Source organism: Mustela erminea, chromosome 3, assembly GCF_009829155.1.
Source record: "Mustela erminea isolate mMusErm1 chromosome 3, mMusErm1.Pri, whole genome shotgun sequence".
NCBI lineage: Eukaryota > Metazoa > Chordata > Mammalia > Carnivora > Mustelidae > Mustela > Mustela erminea.
In genome coordinates, this window is record NC_045616.1 from 64,816,800 (window position 1) to 64,828,716 (window position 11,917).

Genomic DNA, 11,917 nt, shown 5'->3' on the forward strand with positions numbered 1-11,917 from the left:
AGGCACCCCGGGGGTTGTGTTTTTTTCTCTAATAAAAAAGAACACCCGACTCTCGGGCAAATGGCCAGAGTACCAATGTTGATTTTCCCAATTCTTAACTGGATTAAGTTTTCTGAACCTCAATTTTCTCTTTTAAAATAAAAAAGGAAGGAAATAACAATATCACCATCTTGAGGGTTGGCCAGGACAATGTGCAAAGTTAACTCCAAAAGAGTCTCAATGCATCATACTTGTTGCCTTTCCAGGCAAGGGCCTAGGGCCTTGCTAAATATCACAGACCTGAGCTCCAGAATACCCTCTTTCTCCCTCTTTTGGCTTTCAATTTCACCTTAGGTAAGAAGTCTTGCCAGAATGGACTTGAGACACTTAGAAGTGCTTCTCCTAGACCTCCCATCCTAGTGATGCAGCCAGACTTACTGTTTCACCTCCAGAGGAAGCCATCTCTACTCCTGGCCATTGCTTTTACTTTGTCATGTGAGTGATCTTGGTAGTAAAGCAAATGGGTGTCAGATTCTAAGTCCCAGGAAACCAGATTTTTGCTTACACACTGGTACCTCAAACTTCTGCTATAAATGGTATTGACAAAAAGGTGGCTTTTTCGTTAACACCATTTGATGAAAAAGCCAGTGGTGGCTGTTGATGAAATGGACATAATACAAAGGCAGGTCTCCATCTCCTGACCTTGAGACATTACATGGAAGAGAGGTTTCTCAACACTGCATGTGGATTTACGAAGCTGAAATTCCCAGGCTCACCTGCCTGTTCCATCACTTCCTGCACTCACTGCCACCTAGGACTCGTGGCACCACTCCTTTGGAGGGCTGTTCTCCTGAAACATGGCCCCCTTAGCAATGGCTTTTCTCCTATAGCAACACACAACAGAAGGGAATAGTGCCTGCCTTTCAACACAGATGAACAGCTAGTACTTAAGCTTCAATCAGAATGCTCTCTCTGTCCGACATCCTAAATCTAGATAATTCTTTTCTCACTCACGCTATGCAAGAAGGGTCACGACTTTGTGATAGCTAAAGCTCCCTTCCTCTCCTCTTTCTTCCTTGAGCTTTCCCTCTTCCTTCCCAATGTTGAGAGGCGTTTCTCTCTGCCTTGGAGATTTGAACACAATAACACTTCAGGTCTGGCGACCCCCCAACAACTGAACCTCAGGGTCCAACCTACCTCCTATATCTCAAGAAATGAGCAAGAACTGAACTATTTCTGCTTCCAAGTCACTGCTGTTTCGCCTTTCCTCCTCTTTTGTCCCTCTTGCCCCTTTACAGCCCTCGGATCTGAAACCTCAGACGACTGAGACTCCACCCGCTCCTAAGCTGTAGATTGGGCCTGGCATTCCCTCATTGTGCTTATGTGTCTTCGAACCTTGCCCTGACCACTTCCTGACACCTCTCATATTTGCTTTTTTTAGGTACTCAAGCACAGCCATTAAAACAAAAAAGTCTTAGAGATGATTGTGGAAGTGTTTATTTTTGTTTTGATGACAAATCTGCAAGTAACTCAATTCTAAACAATAAAGTCTCCAGTTCACAGACCTGATTTAGACCCCCAAAATGTGATTATTTTCAATCCCTAATAGTTGTTCATATTTATCGAATGAGTACTCAGTGCCAAGAGTCTTTTTATTTTTTTTTTAAGATTTTATTTATTTATCTGACAGAGATCACAAGTATGCAGAGAGGCAGGCAGAGAGAGGAAAGGAAGCAGGCTCTGTGCTGAGCAGAGAGCCCGATTCAGGGCTCAATCCCAGAACCTTGGGACCATGACCTGAGCCGAAGGCAGAGGCTTTAACCCACTGAGCCATCCAGGCACTGCCACCAAGAGTCTTTAAAGTACTGGTCTCAGGTCAAGCTTCCCAGCAAAGTCTGAGATGGGGATTGCTGTACAAGCCAAAGAGTACTTATACTGAGGAGAAACCAGTAAAGGACTGAGAGGAGCAGGGCAAGGAAAGAAGATAGGCAAAGCATGCTTTCTAGAGAAGTCTAGCCCTAGCATGATTCTACCAGAGCTCTGGGCAGTGAATTATATCCCAGCACTGATCCCTTCCAGAAGCAATGATGCCAGCCCTTATATCCCTGAACCAGTTAGTAATTGGCTATGGGCCACCTCTGGTGGGGTAAGGTGGGGAAAACACAAAACAAGGTCACCAACAAGACAGGTCTGAGTTATTAGCACCCCAAACCTGCAGCAGAGGGGACAGGTGTGGGTGCCTATGAAAGGATGTGCTTAGAGGAGGAAAGGGATCTATTACAGCACTTCAGGAAGATTATTTATTCTCCACACTCTTTGAGATAGGGCACTATTATTACTATCCCTATTTTATGGAAGAGGAATCTTAAGACACAGAGAGCAACGGAAGATTGCAGAGAATCACAACTTAAACCAAGATAGTCCCACTCTAACTGCCCAGCCAGCCTCTATATGAAGTTACTCTTCACATGGGAAGATTTGCAGCAGTCCAAGTAGGCACATTCTTGTCCTTACATACTCATCATGTCACTTACATTAGCTGTTACATCCACTCATGCAAAATGACTAATTTCATGAAGAATCAGTAAATATTTTTCATTACTGCAACATGAAGATTGACCAATACTTCCGAAAAGGGGATAAAGATTTGTTAGCAATACTATTGCACCAAAAGCATGTATCTCCCATACAAGAATCTATATTTCTTACTCCATTTTTTAAAGATTTATTTATTTATATTTGAGAGTGAGAGACAGAGACAAGAGAGAGCAAGCGGGGGTAGGACCAGAGAGAGAGGGAAAGACTCTCAAGCAGACTCCCTGCAGAGCACAGAGCCCAATGCTAGGTTCCATCCCAGGACCCGAGATCATGACCTGAACCAAAACCAAGAGTCGACCACTTAACAGATGAGCCACCCCAGCAGCCCTTCTTACTCCATTTTTAATTCTAAAGCACGGCTCACTCTATTTTACTAAATCTGTATTTCTCACAATTTTAATCAGTAGATTAGTTGTAAAGCCTAAAACAAAAATTAAAAACAGTAGGAAATAAACTTTTCGTACATGTTTTATAACAATGGTCTTTAAATGTCTTGGAGCAGAAGTTCATGTCCCACTTGCTACATTTCTAATCACGTTTTCCTTCTCCTTTAGTTGTGTAAATGGTATGGAACACAACTTGATGTTCAAAAAAATGTTTTAAGAACACAGATTAATGTACATATATGAAGGGTGAAGAACATGTTTCTGTCACTGATATTAATGATGTGCCCCTAAAAAGCTCAGCATGTGGAGCAAGGCCAAGGTGAGTCAGCCACTCCTTCCAGGCAAACAAAAGGGAAAAATGCCTTTGGTAATACTGTTTCACCAAACAGCTCCTTGCTTTTCTCACAATTAATAATGCTATAATACTACCTGAAAATAGTAGAAACAGATATATTTCACCTATTTCTCATGCTTAGTTAGAAAGCTCCCAACATTTTTTTTTTTAGGAAAAAAAAGAAAGTTTTAAAAATAAGACTCTTAAGCCTCCTACTACAGACAACTTTGTACTCTGTTTTCCATTATTCTTTGAGATCTAGACAATCTCTCCGGGAACCCCAGCCCATGTGTTTCCTGCAGTGTCTTGGCTGAGCTCAGCAAAGCCTTGGATTTCACTAGGTGTTAGGTAGCAAGATCTACTGTGACAGTGTAGACTTCCCCTCTGGGGATCTATTAGTAGATCAGAATACCTAGCAAACCTTCCTAAAAATGGCCCCAGAGGACCCAAGAAGGCTAACCCACAATCAGTGTGGCTATGAGGGACCAGCTGAAATAAATCAGCTGAAAGCTCCCTGGGGACTCTTAGCTTAGATAAGCAAAAGTTAGGAATGGAGCAGAGAAATGAGGTCTATTTTCTGACTCTCAGAAGGGAGAGAGGAAGTTGGCTAATTAAATTTGGAACCCAGGTGAGAGAAAAGACTCCATGATTTGGTTAACCCAGGAAGGAAATATATTTGTTGGAAAATTAGAGGAATGAAAACTCTAACTTTTGGTCCTTTTTGAATGCTTGAAAGTGGAGAGATTGGTTTTGAAATAAAGCAGACACCTCTGTTTTTGAGATTCTCTAGGCTGCATGGGTGCCGCCATTTCCTTTGCTTCAGTAAAAGGAGAGTCTTGCTTGGATCATATCCAAGGCAGTCTGGTTGCCACAACACCCAGAAGACTTTGTTATGAAGTGGTCCTTTGTCCCAGAGCTTTCCATCCCATCCTCTCATCTCCTCCCCGATCCTGCTGTATCAATCATCTCCTCTCATCTTTTCTCTTTAATCCTTCCCTTTCCACTGTCTGCTTCCCCTTGGCCTGTACACTCTGGTCCTCCAGATCCTAAGACAATGACAAAACCCTCCCATGGACTTGTTTCCCTCTCAAGTTACTGTCCCATTTTCTTCCTTTCACCACTCAACACCTGCTGCCTCTACTTCCTCGCTCCTATTTATTCCTTGACTCTGCGACTGAAAACTGTTCCACTTTGGGAACAATATGAATCACTCCTTTCCTAAAACCTTCTTCATCAGTTTTCAGTGCTATCACTGGCAGCATTCAGCTGCCTCGCCAGTGACTCCCAGAACGCAATTTCTGAATCTTCTTTGCTGGCTCTTTTTCAACCAACCACCTCATGTAGACATTCCCCGAAGTTCTGTTGCTTACATCCTTGTCTCCTCATTATCTGTGTTCTACCTTGTTGAAATCATCTACTCTCCTATTGTCCTCAAACTTCCATATATGCCATACAGATATATATGCTCAGATCCAACTTCTCTTCTGAACCAGCTTGCAGTGCAAAATAGTAGATAACGTGGGTACCTCAAATTCAACAGGTACAGAACCAAAGTCCTTATCTTCCTTGTTCAATCTTTATTCTTTCTAAAGCCTGTAACTCTATAGTCATTGATACTGAGGCTCTATTCCTTGGGGCTATCTTTGACTTGTTCCTCTCCCTCATCTGCCACATGCAATTTATATATGTATGTATAAATGTATGTATTTACTTATTTATTTAAAATTCAAATTAGTTAACATATAGTATAGTATTGGTTTCAAGAGAATTTAGTGATTTGTCACTTACATATAACACCCAGTGCTCATCACAAGTGCCCTCCTTAAACCCATCACCCATTTAGCCCACCCCCCAACCACCTCTCTTCCAGCAACCTTCAGTTTGTTCTCTATAGTTAAGAGTCTCTTCTGATTTGCCCCCCACCCCATTTTTATTTATTTTATTTTTCCTTCTCATTCCCTGTTTTCATGCTTTGTTCCTTAAATTCCACATATGAGAGAAATTATGATATTTGTCTTTTTCTGACTGATCCATTTCATTCAGCATACCCTCTACTTCCATCCACATCACAGTAAATGGCAGGTTTCATTCATTTTTGATGGCTGTGTAATATTCCAGCACACATATATATCACATCCTGTTTATCCATTCATCAATTGATGGACACTTGGGCTCTTTGCATAACTTGGCTATCATTGATAGTGCTACTATAAACATTGAGGTGCATGTTACCACATGCAATTTAATTTTAAAATCTTTAGGATAATCCCTCCACTTTATCTTTCATATTCAAATCCTTCTTTCCATTTCCACTGTCCTAGTTTAGACTTCCAGACCACCTCCTCATCAACTAAAGAATAAAAATACCCACCAGGCAACTGGTCTTCCCTTTTCTTATCACTTCCTCTAATCTGCCTCACACACAAATAGAAAGCACCAGATCATTGAATTGATGACATTTTCCCATCCTCAGAAACACTGGTTGCCCCCAGTTTTGTACAGAGTAAGTCCAACTTTCTCAGCTTGAACAGCCAGGTCTTTTAGAAACCAAAGTGCAACATTCCTACCTATCAGCCTCCCTTCCTCAATGCATATACATTCATTCTTAAGCTCGCTAAATGTACTTGACATTTTTTTCTGACTTTTTACTATTTTGTCTATGTGAAAATGCACCCTCTAGTTGCAGCTGCTGAAGTCCTGCCCATACTTCTAGGCTTTTCTCCCATCCAAGTACTAACCAGGCCCAATCTTGCTTAGCTTCTGAGATCAGATGAGATCGGGCGCATTCAGGGTGGTATGGCCATAAACTAGGCTTTTCTTAAATACTATTTCATAGTCATTCCAGAGAGCATCTTCCCCAACAATACCCCCTCAAATTAATTCATTATTCTCTCCCTCCTCTATACCTAACACCATAACTTTTGATTTCTATTTCAGTATCAGCATTTCCATGTTAGAAATGTAAATTCATGGGCCTGATCCCTGACCTACTGAATCAGAATCAGTGGGGGTAGAGTCTAAGATGAGTGTTTTAACAAGTTTGCCAGATGATTGTGATATTGGCTAGTTCAAGCACAACTGCCTTAGAGTCCCCACCCTAGTGCCAATATCACACGTTTGAACATGCCTCCCCACCTAGACTCTGAAGCTCCTAAGGCAGAGTTCATCATATTGCTTGGCCATCTTGTTATCACAGGAGCTTAATGAAAGCTTGTTGAGTAGCCCCTGGTTATACCTTGGTGTGGCCTGGAGTACTGCTTAAGTATGATTCTGTGAAGAATGTGCTGCACATCAGGAAGAGAATCAGCCCCCTAGTTGCAGTTTATTCATATTATTACTCTGTTTGCTGGATTTGATATCAATGATAGGAAAAGAGAGAGATGTGACATTTAATGTAAATGTTCAGAAAGAACTTCTTGATCAATCATGGGCTTCAATTTCACTTCCTTGTGTGTTGAGACAGCTAGTGAATGCTACTTGACATGTATCAACTGCAAGGCTCTATCTCACAACAACGTAGGTGGTACATGCTACAGTTATTTCCAGTTTAATAAGGAGTAAAAGAAGGCTGGGGGGAGGGGAGATGATCATGTAGCTAGAAGAGGCTCAGCTAGAAGGTTTGAGGCTATAGGTCCCACTCTGAGCCATCACAATAAATATCCTCTATGCTTCGTGCCTGCTAACTAGGTCTGGGCTTTTCATGGAAGCCAGAAGATTCTCTGCTGAGTCTCATGAGATCATTTAAGGTCCCAACCCAGTTGTGAAACCAGGTTTTACTGTATCTCCATGTGCCCTGGTTTTGCTTCTGCTCTCCTCAACACTGAAAACCCCAAGGCTACAATAGCATTTTTCTTGCCCAGTTTTAGTAGACTCAAGGTCAAGGCAATTATCACTTGGGCAGAGACTGCTTCCCATCTTCAGACAGGAGGGAGGAGAGATGCTTCTGAAACCTATTAAAACTTGCCTGGGAGCACTCTGAATCACAAGCCCTGTGAATCATGGAGCCCTTTAAGTTGGAGTAGGTAAGAGAGCTGTTGGTTTTTATGGCAACGTATTCAGTACTCTAGAGTATTGTTAATTAGCCTTTAAAGACCTAGAAATCTCCACTTTTTGGCATAGAAGTGGTTATTCACAATTGTCCCCCAGATGGAGGGAGACTGATTTTGGACAAAGCTTGTGGTCTGGAAAGCTCTGCCTGCTGGACCGCACGCCTAAAACACCAAGGGCACAACCCTGTCTAGAGCTGTGGGTCTGGTTTTGTAGCCTTGGACTTGAAATCCGGATAAAAAGAAAGGTCAGACTCACAGTCCTCTCAAAGACTTTTCTTGAACACAGCATTACCAGAGAAACAGGGAATCCACATGCCTTTGGAACCTCGGACCCAGCAAGCTGGCTTGGACCCTGCACTGACTCCCAGATTACCTTTTATGGTGAGAGAAAGGGACAGGGGGAATTTTTTTCCTTTGGCAAATACTCCCACTTCAGTATCTGGAAAGAAAAACCCCACTTTTCTTGTGGAAAAACTTGTGAGCACCATTACCACAGTGTTTAAAGGCAAAGTTAAAAACAAACAACAACAAAACAACTGTCTTCACTTTTCATTCATTCATTCATTCATTCACTCAGCAACCATCCATTCAGCACCTACTGAGCAGCAGGTGTTGTAAATCCGCCGGTTCAGTCACATCCTTATTCTGAAACTGTCCCCTACAAGTACTTTAGGAACCACAGAAACAAAAGAATCCCACCCACCCTCCCCTTACATCATCTCCCAACTGTGGGAAAACTAGAGTGCGAGGAACAAGAAGGAATGGTGATGAGCGCCAGACCAAGGGAAAATGGTGGCTTCGGGTGAATGAAAGCTTCCCGGCAAAGCCTCCAAGAGTGGGTTCTTCACTTCACTTATGGCACCCTCTGTGCAAAGAAACAAGTCAGTAAGGAGAGTGTCAGAAAGAGGAGGACCTGTGAGCTGGGACAGAAGGAGATAGGAAGGTGAGTGTGTGGTGAGGGTGCCCCCGCTGGCCTCCTCCAGCATCGCAGGGACCCTCCTGTTCCTTAATATGGAGACCTAGTGTGAGCTGCCTCTAGCCCACATCTGTGTGGACACACAACTGCAGTGCTGTTTCTGTTCCCCTTCAAGGTGAGAGCGAGGTTTCAGGCTAAGGAGGAGACCAGGGAACCCCACATGTTATGCCCCATGGGGTAATTAGCCATACACGGGGGCAGAGAGCTAAACTGTAAGCTAAGTCCAGATAGGCAAGCTCAGATTTGCATGTTAGGAAAAAGAATCCCCTAGAAACATCTGAGGTGACATTGAGAGGTGGCAGGAAAAGAAGTGGGTGCTGAAAGCTGTGGGGCCCCAGAAGCAATTATGATTTCAATAGAAACAAGAATAATTAATTACTTCTCAAAGGTGAGAGGGAAGGATAGGAAGAGGGGGGATCAGATTTCCTGCATGTTTCTGCTTCTCTTTCCTAGAAAATACTAGATGGATACATACAAGTCACTTCTGCTATCTGTCCTTCCTTTCAAGCTACTTACAACCTGCTCAGAGTTTGATAAGTGTTTCACTTCAAATAAGTACAGCAGAACTAATTTTAATGACAGCACCTTATAACAGTTACAGATAACATCCAATTATTTCCTCCTCTTATAGTAAAATCTAGTTCATTGTTCTGGTTTATCTGTTTAATCTTCCCTCCCTAGTTCCACCTCCACCTTATCCCCAAAATCTAAGCTTAAGTCTGGGGGACAATCTTGATGCCTCACATCACTGATCAGGGGGCCATTGCCACTGGCTTCCAGGTGGTGGTTCAGTGGGAAGCATAAGGACAGACTAGAGGGCAGAAGGAAAGAGAACAAAGCATTTCTTCCTGGGTTCCTGTTTTCTTCCACACCATCATTCTGGCAGTGCCCATATCCCAGAAGGAACTAGAGCTCCTTCTGACCAGCCCCGCTTCTGGGCTCCAGTGCTCAACGGAATTGAGGACCATGGTTTCCTACTTTTACTAAGACCTAGAAAATGAGAGGTCTCTGGCTACCTCAACTTCCCTTATAGTTCCCCTTATTCTGTACCCACGTCTATAAATAGTCCTTACCTTAAATAATCTTCAGAATCTCAGCAGAGTGTGCCTCCTGGTTCTTTCCAGAATCCTCTCTGATACACCCATGTTCTATGCTGATGACCTTCTGCTCCAACAACAGTGCCATTCAATGGTTAATCCAGTTTTTTGTTAAGTATTTGCTAGAGGAGCTTACATTTGTGGACAAGGATAATCTGACTAGATCATAGTGTGGTGTTTTTATTGGCTATTGAGAAAAGAAGCTAGAAAATATGATGTAAGGGAGCCAAAAGGTCTTCTATGTAAAAATAATAATACCTTAAAATTTTTTAAAAAATGTTTTTCCATGAAGGCTTCCTGTGCTAGGTCCTGGATGCAGAGATGCCTAAAACACAAGTTCTCTCAAGAGGTGCATAGTTTAGTGGAGGAGAAAGAAGCTTGAAGAGATAATAATTTTAGAGTGTGCTGATGACTGTCCCCAAGCCATGCAGGTTTGAGACAAATTCAGAAGAAACTGCCTAACCAGAGAATGAAGGAAGGTCACAGAGGAGATGATCCCAAATCTGAGCCTTCTGGGTGCGTGGGAATTTGCTAGAAGAGAGATACATGGAAGGAGGTTTTGAAACAAGGACACACCAGGCTGAGCTATATGGATGACTACGTGTGTTCACACTAATCCTCAACATAGGATGCAGAATCTACCCCAGGACTGCAATTACACAGTTAGAATCATGTTGGGGAGCTTTTAAATTTATTGATACCTGGGCACCCCATATTCACTCTGAAGCAGTAAAGTTAACCTTCAAGATCATTCCCTTGCACGGAGCCTATAGAGATCTTGCAATGCGAGGGACCATGCAGTGTGTTATAGGGTCACACATTCATAAAACTTGCAAAAGACACTGCTTTGTTCTCATTAATGAGGACCACCAAACTGCATGCTATTCAGGACCATAAACAAGGATCCATCCCTTTACATAGGCCCCACTCAACCCAGTTCAATCAGAATCTCCAGGGATATGACCTGGCCATCAATGTGCTTTAAGAGCTGCATGAGCAAGTTTAATGTTTGACCAGAGTTGAACACATCATGTCTTTTAATAGCTGGAAGAGATCTCAGAGTTCCTGGTCAAATCCTCTTACTTTACAGCTGGAGTAACCATAATCCAGAGAAGAGCTGAAGGTCCCGCAGCTCATCACTGAAGAGCAGGGTTCGAGTATAATTCCCTTCGCTCCAAATTCATGCTGTCCTGCTTAGATAACTGTCAATTTCTGGTAACAAGTACCAGATATCAAAACACATGTGCTTGCCTTCCCTTCCTTCAAAATCTGGGCCTCAGAGCCCTGGGGTGATTAGCACCTCATGTAAGCTTGCTGATTCAAGTAGGCCCAGCCTGTCTGCAGTGGTGGAAGCAGAGGGGGCAGGGAAAGCAAGACAGGGAGTGAGGGAGATGAGGCAGTGATGATGAACTCTCTCTAACACTGGCAACCACAGGGAACACCTTTGGATAATGCATTCATAGCCCCCGGGGTCAGAGAGAAGAGGCACAGAATTGCGACTTCTAGCCAGAACACCCTGTGAGAGGCTTTCTGGAGCCAGTTTTTACCACACTCACTGTCTATGCAATTATCATCTGGGCAGAACCTCCCCTTTTCAGACAACCCTGCATTGTGAGAAGCCCATGAAAGCCAGTGAAATATGCCCAGAGGCCCCACTGAGCCATGCCAAACGTTTTCCCTAGGCCTATACGACCATTCATTTCATAACACTGTACTTCCTAATGCACCCATAATTAGTCTTTAAGGTAGCCCTCAAAATACCTCTTTTAAAGTGCTGTTGTATTTTTTTAAAAATCACCAGAGGAATGGAAACCATGAGACCATTCTGGAAAACTAGGATAACTGTATTTTGCTGGGAAGTATGGTAGTCCTGGGCATTTTCAGACAGGGGACAAGAGGAGAGATGTAAGTCCAGATCTGTGTGGTAGAGGAGCTGGCAACCAAGTCTTTGAGTTCACAAGAAAGCTGTGTTTAAAAAGCCTGTTTACTGATTTCAGAGGTAGAGAGAGTATCTTTGAGCGCCTACAAATGAGGAAGGCAATCACATGAGGAAGAATGAGGAACAGAAATGCACCTGCCAACACACACACACTGACAAGCATTTCCCTCCATTCTTCAACATACAGACATCAGGAAAACTGAAGGATGTTGGATAATGCCTCTTAGATCCTAATATACTCTTTGAAAGATTGAATTGGGTAACGCTTGAGTGGCTCAGTCCATCAAGCATTCAACACTTGATTTTGGCTCAAGTTATGATCTTAGGGTCATGAGATCAAGCCCTCTTCGGGCTCTGCACTGGGTGTGGAGCCTGTTAAAGATTCTCTTGCTCCCTCTCCCTCCATCCCCTACCCTAAAAATAAATAAATAAATAAATAAATAAATAAATAAAGATTTAATTGGTATTGTTACTACAGTGCTAATGAGACATGGATATCTAGTAATGGTGCTTTTAAATTCCCACTTCCTTCCATTTCCTTTCACAGTTGCTGATCCCT